General features: G+C 36.5%; 1 protein-coding gene across 2 annotated transcripts in view; it reads left to right on the top strand.

The window, feature by feature from the left end:
* Positions 1–25,580, top strand: part of LOC146917745 (uncharacterized) — a 134,943-nt gene that overhangs the window by 93,397 nt on the left and 15,966 nt on the right. The window contains exons 9-11 of one of the 2 annotated variants that reach the window (XM_085716579.1): positions 10,783–11,224; positions 11,936–12,311; positions 12,626–12,883. The gene's annotated coding sequence lies outside the window, so the exon portion shown is untranslated. Of the gene's footprint in view, positions 1–10,782; positions 11,225–11,935; positions 12,312–12,625; positions 12,884–25,580 lie in introns of those variants that run through there. The other variant, XM_085716578.1, reaches the window with a different exon arrangement.

Genomic DNA, 25,580 nt, shown 5'->3' with positions numbered 1-25,580 from the left:
GACCAAAGGAGATGAGTTAATTGCGGTGTTGCAAATGATTGTCGGTAATGCTATGCATTGAATGACAACAATTGTTTTGTTGGATCTTTGCACTCATGTACAGCCAAGTGTGAAAAGTGCATACTCTACATATGATATGTAGTGTTATTCCTCTTTCTTTTTTACTTGTCAATTTTGTAATACAAATTTGTTTCTATTTGCTAGTCTTTTTTGAAATTCAATGCAATATAGACTGTTGTTTTGTCAATAATACCTTCAGTATGCATTTAGGTCCACGTAATATACCAACAATTATTAACGATACTAATATTAAGGGGAGGTGAGTGTAATTTACCCTAATATTAATCGTTAAACAATATGCTTCCATTTTTATATACAAAGTGATTCCAAGCCTAAACTGCCATAGGACAAATATGCATAATATGAATAACATTCCACTCTAGACATAAGCAATATGAGAGACGATTTATCTATTTTGAAAAATTCAATTTTGATGCTCACTGATTCACCTTTAAATGAACGTGACAAGTTAAGGGAGGAAGTAGCAATAACCGATAACTTTATCCATGCATCGCACGGGTGCTTAGACCAGTTAAGTGCATGTCAATTCTATCGTACAAAAGCCATGTAGGTTTTGCACCTTACACACAACATTTCCAATCTACTGCATCTATAGGCTCATCCATTTTTATTGTAGGTCATCTGCATCTGATTCTTTTATCCTTATCCTTCTGAGTGCAATTTTCCAAAATCAATATGCTCAATCCAATGATGTCTTGCACCTCCATTGCCATCTCTGGTGAATTCATGCTGTTCGGAGTTAGAGTTCCATGAAGAAGAGTGTCTGCATGAAGAATATCTCGCAATATGATCAATGTCAATAACGACAGTAGCAAATACGTTCTTGAAGCCGGTTATGTATTAGCCGACAACTCTGTTCCTCATAACTCTGGCATACCGCTAGCGTAAGCCAGGTTCAAATTCGATCAATCTTTTAGATCAATTAACTGTATGAAATGAGAGAGTTGGTATCTATGATAGTAATGAGCTGTCTTTCACATTGTTTCTAGATTTTAACTTCCAGGATGAAAATGATGGAGCAGGTGAATAACTTCATAAGCAATTAAAAACTGCAGGCATATCTTCAGATTTCAGTGCGTTTATCTAGATTTTTGTAATACATTAAGGTGTAAATTCCTGTTAAAATGACAAATATAAGATTTGTTTTGTCCTTCACTAAGTTATTAGATTATTTTTATTACTGATAATGGCAGCATGACAATCTGCAATCTTCCTCAATCATGCAAGGTTTCTTTCTAATTCAATTTTCTATCATTCTGCATTTTTATCTCTACTATCAACACATGTTTCTCAAGCACTTCGTATGTGCTTAATATGTTTTGTTATTGGGTATGTTGTCTCATTAAAATTTAGAGTGAAGATGTAATTCGATCCTTCACAATTTTCTCACGGCTCAATTTAGTCTCGACAAAAAATAATACAAAAGTAATTCACAACATTTTCATATCTGGGAAAATTAGTCTCTGTCGTGATGAGTCAAAGACCAATTTGTCCTCCGAATAAACTGGATTTAATCTTTGGCAGGGATTAAATTGGACGTGAGAAATTGTGAGGGATCAAATTGGGTCATTACTTTAAAATTTGAAAATCTCGCAGATTGGATGGAAAAAAAAAATAAATATCTCATTTCTTAGAAACATTCTTAAATCATTCTCAAAATTTGATACAAAAAATAATGTGTTGCAACTTGCAAGTCCTATATATGCAATGTGTCATCTATGTTAGAGAATGCAGGGCCATTGGTTTCCAATTAATGTGGTAGTGGTAGTACCAATCCTCTAGGAAACTTAGTAGTGACTTCCATGGGAAACAAAGCAACAGAGAATAGCTCAACGATGCCAAAATGCATATGTTGGGTCTCATGAAAATTTGAAAATATCACAGGTTGGATGGTCACCATTTTTTAATGATTATGTGAACCTATTTGAAGGTAATGCATTTTAATCCATGTATTCTCCATCAAATTCTGCTCACCTTAATTGTCATTGCATATTTGAATATTATTCTTTTTAGAAGTTAAACACTTCAATTCTATTTATTAGAGAAAGAAGGAAGGAAAGGAAGAAGAGATAACTAGCGAGATTACTTGATGCACAAGTTACTCAGTTTAGCTTAGTCAATAATTGAGATTAGCTTGTAATTAGGAGCTTTGTACTCTTATAAATACTCCATGTTCTTGTTCATTCATCTATATGAGAAATGAGAGTTTGTTCATTTTACACATTCCATAACATGGTATCTAGAGCCTTTCTCCATTGATTCTTCGTGAATCTTCTTGCTTTTTCCTTGATTTTTTGCATATTCCGTGGGTTTTCCTCGAATCTTTTTAATTTTCTTGCACTGTGTTGCATTTTCTCGTCTTGTTCATCTTCTTGCTTTGTTTTTCGCCATGCCTCGTCCACAACAACCTGATACTGAATCAGTGTTCTACGTTCATCCAAGTGAAGGTCCGCATTCAGTTCTTGTTACTCCTCTCTTGGATGGATCAAACTATCTCGCATGGAAATGGAAATTTGTTCATTCATCTATGTAATTTAGGAGCTTTCTCTAAATGTATTGAAGTTGCAAATACATTCATCGTTAGTAATTTTATGGATTAAATTGGGCAACAAAAGAAATATTCAAAGTTATTTAAAGTCCTTTCAATTACTTTCTTATTGTTGTGCTATCTCTAAAAAGACCTATTGATTGTAAGATATAGACTTTGGATAATGCTGAATTTTCTGGTAAAAAGTACGGGTGAATAATATGTTACATTCTTTTTTGTTTGTTTACAAAGACAAATCAAAGTGAAAATAAACTTGATTAAAACTACTACTGCTAAACAGTTCATGCACGAGCCTTCCTTACAAGGTTATTATGTTTACAGAATTTAGTCTTATCATATTTTTATTAAAAACATGAATGCAACTGATTTTAATTTGATGTCCATGTTAACCCCATTGTTTTGCTCCTATAGATGTTTAGGTAAAAAATCAGCTTTTTCTTTCAATTATTTCAGGCTATTGCCCTTTGAACCATTGATGCTAATTTCATACTTGGTTTGTTACTCTAAGCAAAATCTTCCAATGTCCCATTTCATCGAGTTATCAACATATAATATATCATTTTCAAATATAATACAGAAAAACAGATTATTTCGGCCGCTCAATGCACATGTCTCAATCTAGTTTAAACTTAATTTTCAGGTGTTCACTTGCATGTAAATTTGACATATGTAATTATTGTTTACCACATCTAAATTTATAGGTAATGAAATTTGTTGACGGTTAATATGTTTCAACATCTAGTATATCAATTAATCATCCATTAAATGTAATTAATTAACCATGTATTTGAATTGTGTTAACCAATTAAAAAGTTTTTTAAATTTTCTTGTTCATATCACGCAATCATTTTTTTCAATGGTAAATGTTAGTAGTTATCTTTATAGATTAATATTTATTCTTTTGCCTAAGCAATTGAACTTCATGTAGGCTACATTTTATTTAGGACTCATTTCTAAAAGTAGGAACCCATATTAATTTCACCATATAAGAAAGATAGTGTGAAAATGTTAGAAAGCTAAGAGTACATTGATCGCATTTCTATTATTTTTTTAATGCATATGATTTGGACGCTTCCATGTCGAAATTCATGGATGTTTCATGAGATTAATTAAAATAGACTGACAGAGTATATCTACTTTACAATGTCAACCAATTAAAATCAATATTTTTGACACATCAGCACAAGTGAATTAAAATAGAAAAATCTTAATCAAATCTCTAATAACCATTTTTATTCACACCTTCCTTTATTTTCGATATTGATTCATAACTAGTGCCGCCCATGATTTTGTTATTTGCAGATTGTACAACTTCATCCTCCCATGATTTTGTTCTTTATGGTTTGAATAACTTCATCCCCCATAACTTTATCCACGTGCACACATGAAAGTGTAAGCAAGATTAATAATTTCTTAATTAACTTGCATATTGAATAACAATGACGCATGAATTTCTTCACTAATTGAAGAAATTTCACCAAAAATACAATTTGATGGCAAAGAACAAAATTAACACATCTTCGTGTGGAAGGTAAGATAGATAATGGCAAAGAACAAAATCATGGGAAGGCGCTATCAAACAATACCGAAAATAAAGGAAGGTGTGAACAAAAGCTCTTATTGGAGATTTGATTTGGATTTTTCCATTTTAATTCAATTGTGATGATGTGTCAAAAATAATGATTTTAATTGGTTGACGTTGTAAATTATATGTACACTGTCAGTCTATTCTAATTAATCTCTTCATTTATTCTGATGGATGTTTTTGATAATGTATGTTTTTATAACTTATCCTATTTAATCGGTCAAACAAAGGAAACTATGATTTCTCTCCTATTTTATTTTTTTCTCATATAACATGGGAAACCCTTAAAATATGAGACTTATTTATAGAACACAACGATCAAAATAATTAAGGACCACTAACCATACATTCACTAATGGAAGTTATAGAATATTAAGGATCTAACATTCACTAAGTTCATTATTCATAACGAGAAGAAATCACTTGACCATTCCATTACGCGTATGTAACAACAAAATCATTAGCTTTTGTATTATTTATTTTCTTAGGGTTGCTTTTTTTTTTTTTTAGCAATTTAGGGGTGCTTTTGTATTATTTATTTATGGTATATGATAAAGGCAATAATTGTTTCAAAAAAAAAGATAAAGGCAATAATAGATCTACTTTAGTAATCCAACTTTAGGTCCCTTCCTTCCTTAAAAAAAAACTTTAGGTCCCTCCACTACGCGTTTAAATCATAATAAAAAGACTTAGTAAAAAAATAAATCATAATTCAAATATGTGTAAAAAATATCAATATAAAAGGACCATCCTAACAAATTATTAATGGACTAATGGTGGACTACGTTGATTTGTTTTGTGCTTTATATATTCCTTTACAATTTTGAGTCGCAACAACTCTACGCACCAACCCGTAAGATTAAGATTCGGGGGTCATGCTAATAAGTGTTTTAAAAATATTATTTAAGAAAATTATAAAATTAATAAATATATTTAAGCACCTTCAAAAAAAAAAATATATTTAAGCAAAATACAAGTTAAACACATGTAAAATTAATAAATATACAATTTTTTAGGTAGAAGTCATTACTTTTGGAAGTTGTTTTTGTGGTCATTCGTGATGAATTTTGAGGGTTTGACTCAAGGTTTTTTATCGATTGTTGAGCGTGGGCTTTGGTTTTGATTTTGGTGGTTAGTTTTTATTGGTTTCTACAGTAGCCCTCGGTTGGATGGTGTTTTATTGGTTTATTTGATATTGTCTTTGATGTACAATGTGTATGACTTTCCTTTCCGATGTTTCACCTATATAGGACACCCTTTGCTATCTCTTTTTCAGTCTCGTATGTTTCTAATTATTTTGTAGAGGGACTTGGTTAAAAAAAATCTTGGCTAATGTCAGACTAAGTAATATTAAATGTATTAAATGTACTGGCAACATTTGTCCATCTTATCAAGAATAGCAATCGATAAACAATTTCATAGTCTCTTTTTGGCTATGAATATGGGTAATAAGGGTGGTATTTTGGCTGAGTTCAATGCAATCTTCGGTGCTCTTGAGAAGGCCAACTTGAAAGGTTGGACTAAAGCTATGGTCTCTCCATTTTCTTTAGGTATGAGATTTTTAGAGATCTATATGCTCTTTTCAAACTATTGTTTTTTTTTTCTTTTCTCTTTTTGTTTTGTTTTTCTTTACTTCGGATAAAGTTTTCTCCTCCTTTTTCATTTTCTCTTTTTTATATACACCCTCCGGTCACAAATATAAGCAAAAATTTATATTTTAGATTCATTCATTAAATGATGTATGTTGTCTATAATAAAGACCACATACATCATTTATTGAATGAATCTAAAACATAGGTTTTTGCTTATATTTGTGACTGGAGGGTGTATGATATTAGGTGAATGACTTAAATTATTTGTAAATTCTTTATGGACCGTTCTACTTGAGATGTCAAAATTTCACATTGATAAAAAAAAAGAAAAAAAAAATATCTTAAAAGCGAACGACAACTCAAAGCAAATAATTATAGCTACTAAAAACTCAAATCTTCGAATTATAAATGACACGAGAACGACAGTGTATATTTGGTCAAATGACGATCTGGGATATTTTAGAATGAAAATACAATATATTGTGTTTTAATTCTAGGATAAAAAGGCCCTAATATTTTTTGCGTGTCTATTATAAAAGCTTACGCAATATGTGAACTTAGAATTTTAGGATTAAAATTTAAGAGAAACAACAAGCTTTGTTCATGTATATAACAAAATATTGTTCCTACCAGTTAAGTTATATTAGAGGAAAGCATTGAAGGAAAAGACATGCACTCACATAATCAGGAGAATAAAGGAGTTACTTAGCGCGCAAGTTATCTTAAGTGCATTTGTAATTTCACTTTCATTTACATTTCATTCATGCTAATAAGTGGAACCATGCAGAGGTTGACTTTGGATTCCCATTCATGTTTAGCGGAATCCATGTATTGAAAGAGAAAAGTAACATGAATAATATTCAATTCACCAACCCAGAGAATGATGTTAACATTGTGTTACTCTGGATGTTGAAGTAAGTATATCATTCATTTTACCCAAATTGTCATAAATCTTTCTTCCTGTATTGTAGAATGTTAATTTGTTTCATAATTTTATGATAGATTTTTCTATGTATTCACCAAATCACAATTATAGGTGGAATTAGCCATGTTTTAACAACAAGTTGGCATGTTTATGCAGAAATATTGAAATTTTGCCCTACTGTCACTAGTGAGCTCTTTCAAAAGATAATGGTGGAAGCTCTGATTACTCTTTTGGGCTTTTCTTACTATTATTGAAGAGCTCACTGCCACGGCCAATTTGTGAAATTATGGCAGACACACTGTGTTGGCAGACTTTTTGACCACTGCCATGGCCAATTTGTGAAAGATGAGGGTGCCATGACATTTTGTTTCGATTACGGCCACTTTAAATTTTTGGATTTCCGCAATTGATGATACTGTTTTGTGTATGTTTGGATTCACAATGAGTTTGACAGAATGACATTGTGCAACGTGATTTTGCATAAGTTACGCTTAGGAGTTTCTACAAAATGATGGTGCCACCTTCATTTCGGAAAACTCACCGTGAAACAAAATATGCACTTTGACTATAGAGGATCCATTTCCTTTTTGTTGAGGATTCGATGAGAAAACTCACACCAATAACAACTTGATGTGTGGAGCAAGAGATAATTAAGCAACCAAAATCAAAGTGTATGGAACAATTAACACAAGCCAAAAGTAGAAAACAACAGCGAAAGAAAAGGAAGAGAGAACACAAAGAATTTGTTGACCCAGTTCGGTCCAAATTGACCTAGTCTGGGGGAGAGAGCAGCCCTCCGTTCCACTATATGATGAGTAACGTTACAAAAGAGATATCAATGGGTTACAAGAATAAGTCTCCCGCCTAATTCTACCCAAATCCCAACCTCTTCCCGTAACCAAGAGACTCAATCCTAATAGTGTTTCCCAAGGTGAATCAACCCTCAAAACCTAGTGTTTGTTCCAAAGAGACAAACTCTATACAAACCCTAGTTTTGTTGTTGCTTTTCTAAACCCTTGTTTCAGCCCCCTCTATCTCCCTTAAAATAGTCTGATACAAGGCCTATATTTATAGTAAAAGTTTTGCTTAAAAATTTGGAACAAATCTGCACTGAAAATATGTTTTCTTTATTTCCTTCAGCGTACCATCGTGCCACGTTACGATTCCATCGTGGCACGATTTTTCCAGTGCTTGCATCAGGATCTGCTTTCAACCCATCGTGGCACGTTGCTCTCCATCGTGGCACGTTGCTCTCCATCGTGGCACGTTGCTTCTGATCGTGGCACGTTGCTCCTGATTTCTGAACCTGATTTTAAGTTAACTCTTACAATTCTCCACCTTGACTTCAAATCAGTGATGATACCAAACCATCAACCACCTTGCTGCTCTTTCCCTTGTTCCCACTACACCAAGTAGCTCCACAAGTTTACACCCTAACTTCTTCAATCATCGGAATGCCTTCCGCCCCTTTGAAGATTCTTGTGTTCAAACTACTCAAGGAATTTTAGGTAGTTCCACAAGTACACACCTTAACCTCTTCAGCCATCGGAATGTCTTCCGCCTTCTCGAAGATCCTTGTATCCAAACTACACTAGGAATTTCAGGTAGTTCTACAAGACTACACCATACCTCTTCAATACGAGACATCTCCCGCTTCCTTGAAGATCACCTTGCATCCAATCACCCTTGGACTTTTAGGGTAATTCCACAAGCCGTGCTATACATTCTTCAACCTCTGGAATGCCTTCCGTCTTCATGAAGAAATCCCTTGCTCACCACTAGAGCATAGCACCCAAGGTCCTCCATAGTCGTACCACTCCCGGTGTGTTCAACTCCACCTAAAGCTGAGCTTCCAACCTCTCAACTAGCAAATGAGTACATCCCACTATGTCTTCAACCTTGAACCTCCACCTCAACCGGTAGATCATGAGTATTCTTACCACCGCCTCTCCAGGCTGATGTTGAGTGTTTAACGTCTCTCCAGACGACCACCGCTCTACCAGGCATCACCCTCAAGGTGAGAAACATCACCTTCATCCTCCAAACAGCACACCATCAAAGCACCTGCATCCTCATAACCCTCAAAGACAATTTGTACGGAATTACCATTAATCTCCGGACAATCCTTCTTGAAGTGACCCATCTTGTTACACTTAAAGCATTTAAACTTTGTCTTGTTACTACTCTTTCCCCGATTACCTCTACCTCCACCATTCCCTCTTGAAACACTTAGGCCTTCCCCGTTTTCATCAACTCTCAAGTCCTTTGACTTAGTCAACTCCTTGGTTCTCAAAGCTGCTTGAACTTCTTCCAAGGTAACAATGCCTTCTTTTCCATAGAGCATGGTATCTTTAAACGATTCAAAAGATCTAGGTAGAGCACACAACAAGAGTATAGCTTTATCTTCATCCTCAAGATTCACCTCAATATTCTCCAAGTCATCAAGGATTTTGTTGAACTCCGTAAGTTGCTCCATGATGGCCTTTGACTCCACCATCTTGAATGAGTAGAGTTGTTGCTTTAGGAATTGCCGATGAGCCAAAGACTTTGTCATATACAAAGATTCCAACTTTGCCCACATCGATGCCGCGGTTGGTTCCTTTGCTACTTCTCTCATAACTTTATCTCCGAGGCACAAGACAATGGCACTCCTGGCCTTGTCCACCATCTCGGTCTTCTCCGCTCGTGTCATGGTGACCGGTAACGAACCTTCACCCTTCAAAGCTTTCTCACACTTTTGCTGTATCAACACCGCTTCCATCTTTACCTTCCATAACCCAAAATCGTTATCTCCGGTAAACTTCTCAATATCCCACTTCGAACCCATGGTAGTTGATTATCCTTTGACCCTTGCCCCACGGTGGGTGCCAATTGTTGAGGATTCGATGAGAAAACTCACACCAATAACAACTTGATGTGTGGAGCAAGAGATAATTAAGCAACCAAAATCAAAGTGTATGGAACAATTAACACAAGCCAAAAGTAGAAAACAACAGCGAAAGAAAAGGAAGAGAGAACACAAAGAATTTGTTGACCTAGTTCGGTCCAAATTGACCTAGTCTGGGGGAGAGAGCAGCCCTCCGTTCCACTATATGATGAGTAACGTTACAAAAGAGATATCAATGGGTTACAAGAATAAGTCTCCCGCCTAATTCTACCCAAATCCCAGCCTCTTCCCGTAACCAAGAGACTCAATCCTAATAGTGTTTCCCAAGGTGAATCAACCCTCAAAACCTAGTGTTTGTTCCAAAGAGACAAACTCTATACAAACCCTAGTTTTGTTGTTGCTTTTCTAAACCCTTGTTTCAGCCCCGTCTATCTCCCTTAAAATAGTCTGATACAAGGCCTATATTTATAGTAAAAGTTTTGCTTAAAAATTTGGAACAAATCTGCACTGAAAATACGTTTTCTTTATTTCCTTCAGCGTACCATCGTGCCACGTTACGATTCCATCGTGGCACGATTTTTCCAGTGCTTGCATCAGGATCTGCTTTCAACCCATCGTGGCACGTTGCTCTCCATCGTGGCACGTTGCTCTCCATCGTGGCACGTTGCTTCTGATCGTGGCACGTTGCTCCTGATTTCTGAACCTGATTTTAAGTTAACTCTTACACTTTTAATGATAGATTAAGGAAGGGATAGTGTTTTTTTTTTTTTGGAATACGTTATGTTAGGAAACTTTTCCTATGCTCATGTACTCTATGCTGTGATTTGTGATTCCATATGGTAGGTAGATGTAAACATGTTATAATTAGTTGAAAATGTATTAAGGATAATAATAAGGTATTATACGATATTTAGTTGAAAATATATTTATGATTATCTGAGGCAAAGCATGTTATACTTGGTTGAAAATGTTGTTGATGATTATGAGAAAGTTTACGAGATTTTTTGGGTACTAAATCAGGTTATGCTTACCTTTTGACAACTGCTTTTCTTTGGGTCTGCTTTTCTCAGAAGAATGTTGCTGACCAGACTGAGAAAGTTAACAGCTTTTCATCATCTGAAAACTCTATGTCATCCCATGTATCTGACTGGCTGGATAACCAAGAATGTGAAAGCACATGGCAGAAAGAATGTAAACCATTGTTTGTGTGAGTAATAATCATGTAGAAAGAAGCAAGCAGAAGGAATCACTGTCAATGTGTATTCAACGAAATGTTATTAATACAGCAGTATATAAGATCTCCCCTCCACATTCTGTTAGCCGCGTTGAAAGCCCTGATTTGAAAATTATTTCTTGTACGGGTAGTTTGTTTACACACACTCCTGCACAGTCAGCACCTGAGAGATTGTTGCTCACTTCTGATGTTAAGCTTCAGAAAATGACTGCCCAAAAGTCTGCGCCGTGGTTTAAGCCTCCAAAAAGAGTGCTCGACTTTACACTCACAGAAAGCAGTGATGATTTGGATAATAGAGTATACATGTCTAAACCTAGCAGAGGATGTTCGGAGGACTTCAAATCTTTTGATTCTGTTTCCCCACCTCAGGAGGTATGTGCCTGCTATCTAGTTTTTATTTTAATTTTCGATTTATCCCTAAAATCAAACTTTGATATTCACTTATTATTCTATTTTGTACCTTTCAATTTATCCTGGATGGAGAGCTTGCAAAGAAAGCAATTTATTTTACTGACATTTAGTAGTTCATGTTAGATTCTAACTAGTGAGTGCGACACTCATCATATATTCATGCATTAAAAAAGAGGAGCCTTAGAGATTTTTAAAAGATAATGAACATACTGGGTGAGAAGAAACATGTCGAAGATTTTGTGTATGGTTGTCAACAATGGTTAAGTTTTTTATTTATAACACACTTATTTTATCGTAGTTTAGTCGATTTCTTAGATTGGCTGTGTCAAATAGTAGAGATGGTTTATATTTTTAGAATGCTTCTCTCTTTCTAGATTGACGACAAGAAAGGGATTTACTAACTGCACTTCATTCATTTTGTATTTTCTTACTTTAATATTCTCCCATGTTCTTGCTCCGTTCAAATCTCATGTTTATTCACAGTTCACAAGTATATGCTTTTGGTCTGTGTTTATAATTGTTCATACTTTTGAATATTCTTGATATCTAATATCTCTTACTTCTGCAGTTTGCATCTGATCAACATTATCTTCCTTAATCTTTTTTATTGTAAAAGCAATTTTTTCTTTCTTGAAAGTAATTGATTTCTTGTTAATTTGTTTCTCGATGCAGGTAGATGAGAACCTTGGTCATTCTTTTCAGAAAATCAATGTAGATCAACATTCTTTGAATGCATTGGATAACAATCCTTCATCATTGTTGGAACTGGTTAATGTGATTGATTCTATATTTGACTCTGCCAAAAGAACGTCAATCACAAAAGAGGAGCTCTTGCAAAAGATAATGATGAACTGTTTAAATTTTGTTGAGATTAGTATGTTCTAATTCTATTTATTATAATGTACATGTTTTCTTCGTAATAAACAATCTAGCTAACTAATCTTGTCCTCCCAATAGGAGAAGCTGAAGAACATATTGAGATTTTGGAAAAGATTGTGCCAGACTGGATTTGCAAGAAGGTGGTTTCTTCTGGAGACACTATGTACTGGTGCGTCTCTTTGCTTTTATGATTAAACCTTCGTGCTTTTAGAGTATCAGTCTCTTTTAGGGATGTGAGAATTTGAGTCTGACTTAACATGAACTTTCAGCCTTCTTTGGGCTATAAAAAAAAACACAATTACATGTATCATGGATATAATGGAATAATAGAACCTAGCGGTTTGATGGAATAGCAGAACTTTTGATGTTATTGGTTAGTGTTGTTGTGAGCCAAAATCCCTTGGGGTTGACTTCAAACTAGTTCTTTATTAATTCTCTTTATGTTCTTATGCTTGTAGTTTATAAAACCTGTTATATTTGCAGTGTCAAGAATGTGTTAGATTTGGACTCCGTTCGATCGAGGCTTCTCAGTAATGTGAACAAAGGAGAAGAGTGAAAGGCTTTATTTGAATGATAAGGAATGTTATTTGTGGTATTGCAAATGATTATTGGTAATGCTTAGCATTGCTTGGTAATTGTTGGTTGGATTTTTGCACTTATTGTTTTAGTTACAACAACCAGCTATAGTGAATATCTTGGCTGGCACATAAGGGATTATAAACTGTTCTTAAGCTTTTTAGTTCCCATATTGGATTCTCTGTCTCAGTTTTTTTTTTTTTTTTTTTTTGGGTTCATTCTGTCTCAGTCAGTAGTGTATTAAATAAAAAAAGGGATAGTAATTTTTTTTTTTTATAAAAAGTGAATATTAATTTTATTAAATTTACATTTTTTTGACAAATTAAATTAGCGTTATTAAGAATTGGTGTATTCACTATACTTTTAATATAAAATGAAAGATATGAGTAGAATTATCTTGATTTCCATATGAGAGTGTGCATAATAATGTAGAATTGATTAAACAAACTGAATGCTCCTAACAAGTAATGTAGGAAGTAAAGACAGTCACACCTCTACTTTTAATGCCGGAATAAGCAGCCATATGACTTGTATGATTGCAAATAGTTGCTCGATAGACATTTTAATTTAGCTCCCAATTGAATCATAATTTATGATCGATTGTCTTTTTGTGTAAAATTTGATTGAGTCATAATAAAAATATTCTACACTCTGCATTAAAAGTCATCTCCAAACATTTATTTTAATCATACGAGCATTATCTCTATACGGGGAAACTGCCAGGAAATTGCCTCTACTGATACTGACAAGCGTGTCCCACTTTCATGACTTTAGATACTTCAAAGTCTTTTAAGTCCACACACTGCATTTCAAATTCATCATCCTAGCGGAAAATACTTAAGTGACATTGTGGTTGGTGACATTGGCCAACCACAATGTCACAAGTGTACATAAAACAAAAATCCCTTAAAAAAGAGAAAGAAGAAAAGCCACTTATAACATTGTGGTTGAACAATGTCACCAATGTCACCACCACAATGTCACCCAAGTGCTACCCTCTACCTCAATTTTCTACAAAAACTGTTCTTTCATTTGAATCTGAATACAAACCACACTCATTCACTCATTGCTTTATCAGTATAGACTCAGGAAATTGCTCCATTATTACTGCAAGTGTGTCCCACATTCACACGACTCTATCTAGGCTCTGTTTGGTAAAAATAGTGGATAGCTGATAAGCTAGCTGATAGCTTTTAGCTGATAAGCTAGTTGAAGTGTTTGGTAAAAATTAGCTGATAGCTTTTGCTTTGAATAATAAGGGTAAATATGGAAGAAAAAATGAGAAGCTAAAAGCTATAAGCTCAAACGCTACTTGAAGTAGCTTCTGAAAAATAGCTTATAAGCTCCTGAAATAAGCTATAAGCTCGTTGTACCAAACAGAGCTAAAATGTTACCAAACAGAGCTTTTTTTGTCAAATGAGCTTATAAGCTAAAAGCTAAGAGCTAAAAGCTCTTTTTTTGGGTTTACCAAACAGAGCACTAGCCTATACAAAGCTGTCAAAACGGGCGGCCCGGCCCGGTCGGGCAACGGGCTTTTTAGGGCCGGGCTAAAAAGCCCGGTTTGAATATGGGCTGGAAAATTGGGGCCCGAGCCCGGCCCTGCACGGGCTCCCGGGCTAACGGGCCGGCCCTGGCCCGTATCTTTTTTTTTTTTTCCTTTCAAAAATCAAAAAATAATTTTATTAAAATAAGTTGAAAATGAAATATCGAGCCAATCACTTGGACGCAATTAACATGGAGTTCACTGTATCTTGCCTCTTCATAAAAATGGTTATGTCAAACTTTGGAACTAATTTTTTTCCCTCTCTTTTTGTATCAAACTGGATCAGGTTCTTATGATGGGAAAAGATTGGAAAATGATGAAAGAAGTCCCATCAAAGCAAGGTAAGTTAATAACTTGTATTTCTGCTATGACTTTGCAGAGTGAGCACATTGTATATGTGCATGTTTTAAAGCAATAAATTGCTTATAATGTGTCTTTCTGCTTCCATACTCAGTTTCATTTTTCATCCTTCTAATTTATAATTTGTTATTACAGACTGACGTTGATAAATTCTATCAATTGGTATCCTCAAGTTAAGTAAAAATAACCAGTCCTAGTAACCAATTATATGAAAACAGTTGTACAAGTGATGGGAAATATATCCATCTACACTCTATACAAATAATAGGAAATAATGGAATTTATCCCTATAATACAACATCTTTTAGATGGATGGTTTATTTTACAATGAATTGAGTCGTTCACATCCGCCGATCATTATGTGAGAGTGTTTTATCTTGGTTTTCGGGTGTCAAACATTGATTAAGTTTGAACCTTTTAAACCGGTGATATCTTATTTTTTCTTGGGAAGGGAAAAAGTAAGCAAAACCCTTGAGAATCGAGGTCCGGGAGTTGTTTTCGCTACGGGAAGGTGTTAGGCACCCATAACGACTATAGTATCCTATAGGAACCGTCTTTAATTTCTACGCGCGCGCTTTATTTTTAAATGCTATTTTGAAAGTGTTTATTTAAACCTAAAGTTTGCTAAATGAAGAATTGGAGGGAGAAGAATGTTTTTGGAATTTTATTTTATTTGAATTGAAGGAAATTTGTTCCTTGCCTACGTACCCGTTTAAGGGATCAAATCCACCGTAGTTCTCTTCCAAAAAATGTTTTTGTTTTTGTTGGTTGATTTTAAGTTTGAAAATTGGAGCTTGAAGAATAGAGAGAGGCCTCAAGGGCATGAGGTTTGTAAAAAGTGGGGTTGGATTAGTCATTTGCAAAAGAAGTCAAATATGATTATTTTCATTGGATTTTTGATTAAGAAAATGAAAAGGAAAATCAATGGGGTTTTGACCCCAAGGTTTATTGTAAAAAGATTTGAGTGAAGTTTGTTCATATTTTTTTTGAAAAATTGGTTTTTTCTAAGTCTAAAGCCTAAACATACATCTAAACATACAATCCTAAACATACATCTAAACATGCATATTCTAGCTATATAGTGATGTGTGTGCATGTGTCGGTGCTTGTGTCGGTGTACATTATTAGAGTCCATTGTCCTTTACATCACACCCTAGATACATTCTATGGCCTCCTTGCCAAGAAATTAAAAGTGGCATAAAAGTAAAATATTACAAGAACTCCTAATTATTACATTCTAATTTTGGTACAAATTATATTGCAAGAAAGAAATAGAGATGAATATGGGATGAAATGGAGATGCTTATGAAATGATGAAACATGAAATGAAAGGAGTTAGTAGCACATGACAATATCAAAGGAAATAAAGCAAGAGAAACACTAGAACATAAAGGATAGAAAATGAGTGCAAACATGGCTAAAATTTGTTCATAGAATGCAAGAACCATATGACCTATAATTCTTTCATTCCAATACATTTTTAAAGGTTTAGAATCAAGTCTTGGAATGGGAATTAAGGCAACATGATTTACTTGGCATTTTAAAACAAATTTTAAGCATATTTACATTATTTAACTACACAACTAACTTGTAAGCTAAGTAACTAACCAAATTCTATACACAAGTATCAAGATCAGGTTCAAACAGTGGCTAATGGTTCATAGAAACACATATCATGTATCACAAATATACATCATGGATTAGAAACAAAAACTAAGTCAATTTTCACCAATTTTAACATAATATTCAAGAAATAACACTAGAAATTATCTCAATATTTTTGACAAGCTTTTCAGTATAAAACCAACACAAAACTTCACAAAAAAACTAGAAAAAACTCTACAAATTTTCATAGGATTTTCTAAAATACTTCAAGCATGCCAGGGGTGCAAAGATCACAAAAAGCGTGGGAAATAGCAAAAAAACAAAGAAAAACGAAAATCTACAAAGGCAGGAGGTCCAGGCCCAAACAAGGATGGATCCTGGATCATCCAAACGCACCAGGGGCGTTGGATTGATCCAGTACCCCTCAACCCTAGATCTAATGGTCAAAAGTCATGAAGGAGCATGGTATGGCACTGACGCGCGCGCGTGGGATCACAAAGCATGTATATAAGCAAAATCCAAGGGAAATTCTCATAACTCTCACTCCTTTCTCTCTCTACAATGTTCTTAGAGAGAGAGAGAGTCTGCAGACTCTCTCTTCTCCGACCTAAGGCCGGTCATCTTCAACCTTTCTTCGACGCGGTGGCCGGCGGTGGCGCCGCCGCGTCGGAGCCCTAAACCGCCCAGAACTCAGACCTAATCACATGTTTCTAAAGCTCTTTCTCTCCTCTACTCGATTCTGAGGCTAGTTTTCTAAAAAGACTTCTGGATTGTCGTAGATCGGGAAAAGAACTTGCGGTTTTTTTTGAATCTTTATCATTTTTTTAAAAATTTTTGGAAGAGAACATTCTATGTCTCCCGATCTACGCCATTCGAAGCAGTAATAGTGGATTTAACGAACAGATGATGAGTTAGGACCTTACCTCTGTTTGATTCGGAGATTCGAACAGAGGAGCTTGAAGTAGAGCTTCGTTGTTTGTTTCTGATGAACGTTTCTTCGTTGCTTCGAACAGATGAACGTGTTCCTCTTCTTCTCTTGTTCGGTTTCGAATCTGATCTTTCTTCTCCTCTTGTTCAGTTTCGAATTCGATCTTTCTTCTCCTCTTCTCTCTCGAAATCTTTCTTGTGATCACCTCACGGTTGGAATTGCAGGAAGGATACGGAGATTCGATGATGATGATTCTTTGAAGAATCTCTGAGAATCTCTGAAATTTGAAACGATTTTGTTGAATCTTGATGCAATTGATTGCGAATTTGAGACTTTTTGATTCGTTCTTGGTGAAATTTGTTGTTGAATGGTGAAATTGATGAGGAATTTTACACGAATTTGTGTGGATTGTGTTGTTGAGAAACGGTTAGGGTTTTGAAGATGATGAATATGTTCATCATATTCTTGAGCTTTTTCTGGATTTTTTGTGGTGTTTGATTCGTTTTGGTGGTGGAGAGAGAATGCAGATTCTGTTTTTGATGAGTTGTTGAAATCTGAATGGCACTGCAATGATTGGCGCCCTTTATAGGCTGCCAAGTGTATTACTGGACCAATGCAAGAACGCCACCTGGACATGGGCTTTGTAACAAACTCTTGGGACTTTTCTGCAAAATACAACAAATGAAGGACCAAACTGCAAAAAATAATAAAGGACCTTAAAAGGACTGAAACGTAATTGACCAAGAATAAAAGGACCAAAACACAAAATGACACAAAGGACTTAAAAAGTAATTAATAATAAAATTTGGTAAAAAACGTAATTGGGAAATAACGTAAAGTGAAACGATAAAAATGACAAAACGGACTAAAACGAACCAATGGCCTAAATGAGGTACTTTAAAGTAACCTCTCTCTGCCGAAATTTCGTGTGAAATGACCAAAATGCCCCTAGGGCTAAAACGACTGAAAATGACTCGGATGCAAATTTTAAAAATGGATTTTTAACAGAGAAATGAAACAACAGTTTATTTAAACCAACTTGAAAGACTCAGAGACAATTTTTAAGATTTGAACAGAGTCTTGACACTTGAAAAGACTAAAATACCCCTAGGGGCAAAAACTGACTCAAAATGACTTCAAATGCAATTTTAAAAAGGACTTTGACATAGAATTGGAATGAAGACTTATTCCCACTATTTGAAAGGACTCAAACAAATTTTTAAAAGATTGAAAGAAATTTTGACATAGGAAATGACTAAAATGCCCCTAGGGGCTAAACTGACTAAAAAAAATGACTCAACTGATATTTTTGAAATGAATTTTGACATGAGATTGAAACAAGGACTTATACAAACCAGTTTAAAAGACTCCAACAATTTTCAAGGATTAAAATGAGTTGAATGCAGGAAATGACGAAAATACCCTTTTATGTGAATTTTGCAAATAATATTGAAATAAAATGCAGAGAAAGATGCAATTGATCAGAGACAGTTCAAATGACTTATAATGCAAGAAAAGAGGAATTGAGTTAGTATTTTTAGGTCCAAAATTAGGGTATAACAGCTGCCCCTATTTAAGTTTCTTTGTCCGGAGAGTCAAGAGACGAAGTCTTAGAGTTGACGGGACGAAGATACTTAAATATTAGCATTTGCACTACTTTTGGACATAAAAATACGCTTTCAGATTTTCAAAAATGTACATGCCATGCAATGCTTTGATTATGAATGCAAGACAAACAACTGGAGTCTATGGAACTTGTCATGTCACTAGGGATTCCGGTGGACATTGACAGGGTAGACAAACCAGGGAGTAAAAAATAAGGTACAAGTTGTTCTTTGGGTCGAACTAGCCACTTGACCAAGGAATACAAAACAAGAGATGGGTGCAAGCTGTTCTTGGGATTGAACTTGGCACTTGACCGGAAACATAGACATATAGGCAGATACAAGTTGTTCTTTGGATCGAACTTGACACTTGGTTGAAGATACAAACAGACAGGCAGACACAAACTGTTCTTTTGGATTGAACTGGCTGTTTGGCTGGAGACATAGACAAAAGGGTTGATACAAGCTGTTTCTTTGGATCGAACTTGCTTGTTGGATTATCTCCACGTCATGTGGGAAGGTGCAGACTGTTCTCTTAGATCGAACTTGTCGTTTGACCGATAACAAAGCATAAGCTGGGTACAAACTGTTCTTCAGATTGAACTTGCCGTCTGACTGGTAACAAAGCATGAGCTGGGTACAAACTGTTCTTTTTAGATCGAACTTGTCGTTTGTCCGGAAGCATAGGTACATAAGCAGGTACAAGTGGTTCTTTTTGGATCAAACCTGGCACTTGACCAGTATTGAAAGTCTAGTTTTGACAAGATACCCATTGAAGGTAAATTGTCATTGACTTGATTTGAAAATAGACATGGCCATTTTTGTTGGCCCAAAAGCGAATTGAGATAGAATTGACATTGATTTGAATTGAAAGTTGACATTGAAAGAGAGATTGAAAATTGAGATTGAGCAGAGATATAGACATAGACATAGACATTGGATTGGAGAGTTGAAGTTGAAAAAGACATTGGAAATTGGAATTGGATTGAGACATAGACATTGACATTGGATTGGAGAGTTGCAATTGACATTGAAATTGGATTGAAATTGGATTGAAAATTGACATTGACATTGGATATTGACATTGACATTGACATTGGAATTGAAATTGGATTGAAAATTGACATTGACATTGGATATTGACATTGACATTGACATTGGAATTGAAATTGGAGATTGGAAATTGCTTCGAATTGTCATTGAATTGGAATTGGCATTGAGATTGCTTCGAATTTGATAGTTGACATGATTGGAATTGAGATTGGAAAGTTGAGATTGCATCGAATTTGACAGTTGAAATTGGATTGAATTTGACATTGGAATTGGAATTGTGATTGGTTTGCAATTGGAGATTGAAATTGAATTTGACAGTGGAGATTTGGATATGCAACATGTATGCATAGTATAGCAGGATTATTGGATGTATGAGCACATAAAATGCATGATTATGCATGTATGAATGCTTGAAATGCATGATTGGCTTGTAACTTGACAGAGAAAGTTTCACAGAGACAGACAAAACTTGGAAGATTGGGCACGTAGTGGCTCGTGCTACAACATATTCACAGGGGAAAAACCTCTTTGGAGAGACCGTCGTTGAGAGACGCATCGAAACCATGGCTGAGGGCAATAAAACTTGTAGAGGAGAGATCCTTGGAAGGTTCTTGGATACAGGTCGCCGCTGCTAGGCGTGTCAGTGCTGGGTAAACATTGGATGTTCGCATCTGTGGTCAATGCTTTTATATTCTTTTCATCCTTTTCATCTTTCAATCCCACTTTTGCCTGAATCGCCCTTTCGGGTTTTCGATTCACCGGGGAATAAATTCTTTTCATTGCCCCATTTTTGCCTGAATTGCCTTCATAGGTTGTCAATCAGCGGGGTGCTCATTTTTGCCTAAGCCGCCCTTTCGGGTTTTCAACTTAGCGAGCTTTTCATTTGCATTTTTTCATTTTTCATTTTCATTCAGTTTTTTCATTCTTGCCATTGACCACAGATCATCCTGGGGAGTAACCTGCTTGTAACATGTATTGAAATAGACATTGACACTCATTCATTCATGCATGTTTCATTGAAATGTACCTTATTGCTCAGGTTTGCTTCCAAAATAGACAGGAAAAGATTTTTAGTTTTCAAAAGATGTTTGTTTCAGACATTGACATTATCAAAATAGAAAGAAAATATTTGTATATAGCATTGAAAGTAGAAAGAAAAAGTAGAGTTTCAAACAGTAGAAAGGCTCAAATTGATGTAGAAGAGTGAGGGTCAGCCAAAGGCATGACTTCACGGATTTACAAAGCTTGGAAAATGGTAATTTTATTGGTTGGTGACACATTGAACACGATGACCGCTACATTTCATAGAAATTTTGAATTCACAAGTACAGAAGCTTCTGATGAAGACGATCATTGACAGTTGCAGATGCCCCAAGGAGTGATGGTGATTTGCCAGATATAGTTACTTGTCTTTTATTGTCAACCTCATTTTTGCATGAACCGCCCTTTCGGGTTTTCGGCTCATCGAGGCGCTCATTCTTGCCTGAGTTGCGTACAATCTCAGCGAGCTCTTTCATATTCATTTTTTTTTGTCCCTAACTTTTGCCTGGATCGCCCTTTCGGGTTTTCGACCCACCGGGAAGCGCATTTTTGCCTAGGCCGCCCTTTCGGGTTTTCGACCTACCACGCTGTTCTTTTCTTTCTAGACAAAGTATTTCTTGACTATATCGGCATTGACAGGATTTGGGAGTTCAACACCATCCATGTGTGTAAGAATCAAAGCAACACCAGAGAAAGCCTTCTTGACAACATAAGGACCTTCGTAGTTAGGTGTCCACTTGCCCCTTGGGTCGGGTTGCTGGCTTATCCTTCTTTTCAATACAAGTTCGCCTTCCTTGAATTCTCGAGGTCGGACTTTCTTGTCAAAAGCATTCTTCATTCGCACTTGATACAACTGTCCATGAGTCATGGCATCCATACGTTTCTCTTCAATCAGATTCAATTGATCATACCAACTTTGACACCATTCAGCCTCAGTTAGCTTCGCTTCCATGATTACTCGAAGAGATGGAATCTCCACTTCCAGAGGGAGAACTGCTTCCATACCATACACAAGAGAGAAAGGAGTTGCCCCGGTTGAACTGCGCACTGTAGTACGGTAACCATGCAAGGCAAAAGGTAGCATTTCGTGCCAGTCTTTGTAAGTAGTGACCATCTTCGGAACAATCTTCTTGATGTTCTTATTAGCGGCCTCAACTGCACCATTCATCTGAGGTCTATAAGGGGAAGAGTTGTGATGTTCAATTTTGAATTCTTCACACAAAGCTTGCATCATGCTATTGTTCAGATTGGAACCATTGTCAGTGATGATCTTGTTGGGAACGCCATATCGACAGATGATGTTATTCTTGATAAACTTGACAACCACTTGCTTGGTCACATTTGCATAGGAAGCAGCTTCAACCCACTTGGTGAAATAGTCAATTGCCACTAGAATGAAACGATGTCCGTTGGAAGCCTTCGGTTCAATTCTTCCGATCATGTCAATGCCCCACATAGAGAAAGGCCATGGGGAATATATAACATTGAGAGCGTGTGGAGGCACATGAATCTTGTCAGCATAAATTTGACACTTGTGGCATCTCTTAGCATGCTTGTGGCAGTCACGCTCCATAGTTATCCAGTAATAGCCGGCTCTTAACAGTTTTCTTGACATAGTGTGGCCCGAAGCATGGGTCCCAAAAGTACCATCATGTACATCATGCATCAATTTCTCAGCTTCTTGTTTGTCAACACACCTCAATAAGACCATGTCATAGTTCCTCTTGTATAGGATTTCTCCGTCCAGAAGGAATTTGCTAGCCCATCGTCTCAAAGTCTTTTTATCCCTGTTGGAAGCACCAGGTGGATATTCACGATTCTGCAAGAATTGCTTGATGTTGTAATACCAAGGCTTTTTATCATTCACAACCTCATCAGCCTGATCTGGCATATTTTCAATAGTAAACACATGAGCGGGTCTATCAAGACGTTGTACTTTGATTACGGGGACATCATTCCAGTGATTGACACGAAACATGGAAGACAAAGTAGCAAGAGCATCGGCCATCTGGTTTTCATCCCGAGGGATGTGGTGCAGCTCAACTTTTGTAAAGTATGTCAACAGACGTCTGGCATAGTCACGGTAAGGGATCAGCTTCTCATGATGAGTCTCCCATTCACCCTTTATCTGGTTAATAACAAGTGCAGAATCTCCATAGATGTCAAGGTGCTTAATTCTCAGATCAAGGGCTTCTTCGATGCCCAAGATGCATGCTTCATATTCAGCTATATTGTTTGTGCATTCAAAAGTTATTCGAGCGGTGAAAGGAATGTGGTGCCCCTACGGAGTTACAATGATGGCCCCAATTCCTTTACCATAAGCATTAACAGCACCATCAAACACCAATCCCCATTTGCTATTGGGATCCGGCCCTTCATTGATCAGTGGTTCTTCACAGTCTTTTGCTTTCAGATACATAATCTCTTCATCAGGGAAATCAAACTTAATTGGCTGGTAATCATCGAGAGGTTGACAAGCAAGATGCTCAGCAAGGACGCTTCCTTTGATTGCTTTCTGAGCTTTGTACACAATATCATATTCAGACAACAACATTTGCCAACGTGCAATCTTTCCAGTAACAGCAGGCTTTTCAAAGATGTACTTGATTGGATCCATTCGGGATATCAACCAAGTTGTATGATTCACCATATAATGACGCAAGCGTTTGGCAGCCCAGGCTAAAGCACAGCAAGTCTTTTCAAGCATCGTATACCGAGTCTCACAGTCGGTGAACTTCTTGCTCAGATAGTAGATAGCATGCTCTTTCTTACCAGTCTCATCTTGCTGACCGAGAACACAACCCACTGAATCATCTAACACTGACAGATACATGATCAAAGGCCTTCCTTCCACTGGTGGGATAAGGATAGGTGGCTCTAGCAGGTATTCTTTAATGCTATCAAAAGCTTCCTGACATTCATCATTCCATACAACAGGCTGGTCCTTTCTGAGCAATTTGAAAATTGGACCACAAGTAGTAGTCATGTGAGATATGAATCTTGAAATATAATTCAGACGTCCGAGGAAACCTCTGACTTGTTTTTCAGTTTGAGGTTCCGGCATCTCTCTGATGGCTCGGACTTTGTCGGGATCAACTTCAATGCCTCTCTGGCTGACAATGAAGCCTAGCAACTTTCCAGATCGTACACCGAATGTGCACTTGTTAGGATTCAACCGCAGCTTATACTTTCTCAGTCTTTCAAACATCTTTTTCAAATACACAACATGCTGCTCTTCATCACTTGACTTCACAATCATATCATCAACATATACTTCAATCTCTTTGTGAATCATATCATGGAACAGAGTGGTCATACCCCTTTGATAGGTAGCACCAGCATTTATCAAGCCAAACGGCATCACTTTATAACAGAACGTTCCCCACGGAGTGATAAAGGACGTCTTTTCTTTATCTTCAGGTGACATCCGTATCTGGTTATAGCCAGAGAAACCATCCATGAAGGAGAACACTTTGGATTGAGCAGTACTATCAACAAGCACATCAATATGAGGTAATGGGAAGTTATCCTTTGGACTGGCTTTATTCAGATCTCTGTAATCAACACACATTCGAACTTTCCCATCTTTCTTTGGTACTGGTACGATGTTGGCAATCCACTCAGGGTATTCAGCTGTCATGAGGAAACCCGCATCAATTTGCTTTTGTACTTCAGCCTTGATCTTAAGAGCCATGTCTGGACGAGACCTTCTCAACTTCTGTTTGACAGGAGGACATTCAGGCCTTGTCGGTATCCGATGTTCCACAATCTTGGGATCTAGACCCGGCATATCTTCATAGGACCATGCAAAGACATCTGGATAATCATGGAGGAGCTGAATAATCTTCTTTTTCACTTCTGGCTCAAGTGCAGCACCAATCTTGATCTCTCGCTTGTTTTCTTCAGTACCCAGGTTGATAAGCTCAATTTCTTCCTGGTGAGGCTGAATGGCTCTTCTTTCTTGCTCAAGCAGTCGAGTGATTTCATACGGTATCTCTTCATAATCATCATCCTCATCTTCAGCTTCATATACAGGGAATTCAAAATTTGGAGGAACCATAGGGTCACTGTGTTCAACGGGTTTATTATGGTTCAATCTGCATAATATGATTGGGATGATTTTTAGAAAAATGTTTTTCTATGCAGATTTTGAAATTAATAAGGAAATACAGATGTTTTGGTTTTTTCTGGCATTACCATTATTTCCAAGAAAAAGGCACTAAAAAGTAAAAACAAAGAGTCGTGAGAAAAACGACCACTTTTATTGAAAACGGCAATGCCGAAACAAACACGCCCTTACAATGATATCACTTTCGCCTTGGGCAGAGCGAAAGGATTGTTATTTCGAAAACAAAAAACATGAGCAACAAAACACATTACATGGAAGCATGCATGACTAAAGGAACATCAATGGCTTCCCAATTTCTCACAGTGCCTCCTGGTATAACAAATGCAGGCACATAACCACCTTCAGCAGCATCTTCAGTAATAGCATTGATGAACCCAGCACTGTAGAAAGTTCCTGTTGAAACACCGGAGGTTGGGGAGAATCCAAGGCCCTCTTTACGCTTGTTTTCCAAAATCTGAATCACTTTGCCCCAGCCTGCAGCTTGCCCTTCTTGAACAGCCTTCTGGGCATCCTTCAATGAAGCCATGCTAGTACCAGCCCTCCGGGGTTCTGCTCCTTCAACAGTCAAGCCTTGAAATGACGTCCCTTCAGCGGACCCT

Source organism: Medicago sativa, chromosome 6 (genome assembly GCF_051527215.1).
Source record: "Medicago sativa cultivar Bolivia chromosome 6, Bolivia_mono, whole genome shotgun sequence".
In the NCBI taxonomy this organism is placed as follows: Eukaryota; Viridiplantae; Streptophyta; class Magnoliopsida; order Fabales; family Fabaceae; genus Medicago; species Medicago sativa.
Note: the sequence above shows the minus strand (reverse complement) of the source record. Positions and strands in the feature narration are given on the sequence as shown.